Source organism: Macrotis lagotis, chromosome 2 (assembly GCF_037893015.1).
Source record: "Macrotis lagotis isolate mMagLag1 chromosome 2, bilby.v1.9.chrom.fasta, whole genome shotgun sequence".
Taxonomy (NCBI): domain Eukaryota; kingdom Metazoa; phylum Chordata; class Mammalia; order Peramelemorphia; family Peramelidae; genus Macrotis; species Macrotis lagotis.
In genome coordinates, this window is record NC_133659.1 from 206,334,081 (window position 1) to 206,334,660 (window position 580).

Below are 580 nucleotides of genomic sequence, written 5' to 3' on the forward strand. Positions count from 1 at the left end.
GTTAGTACAATGTCTGGAATAATCTAAATGCTGAATAAATTCTCTATCTACATCTATCCATTAATCCTTTAGCATACATCAATATGTATACCTGGGACCCACTTGCAAAAGACTTTCCTCTTTGGTTGTTGTTGTTGAGTTGTTTCAGTCATATGTGACTCTTTATGATTCTACATTCATGTTGGAGTTGGCATTTGGATACATATTTAGGAACATTCCCTTCCCTATCAATGGACAGTGATCCTAAACAAAATATTTTTTGAGGCAGAATACATAACTTTTACCTGGTACCCCTTTCCTCTAAGGAGAACAAAGTGGCCAGCCTCTGGCTCTAATGTATTACTTCTTCTCCTGGTAGTATTCGAAATTGAGTCTCTAGAGCCATCTCTTTATGCTTTCCTCTGAGTCATACCTGGTTAAACTCTTATGGATATGTGAACAAAATAGCTCATACTCCAATCACAAATCTGAATAGAATTTTTTTGGTAAGAGATCAGCAAGACAATGAGTCTACTCTATGAGAAAGGGAAATAGGGTGAGTCTGTTTGACTAAGGAAGCTTAGAGAGGATTGAGAAGAAT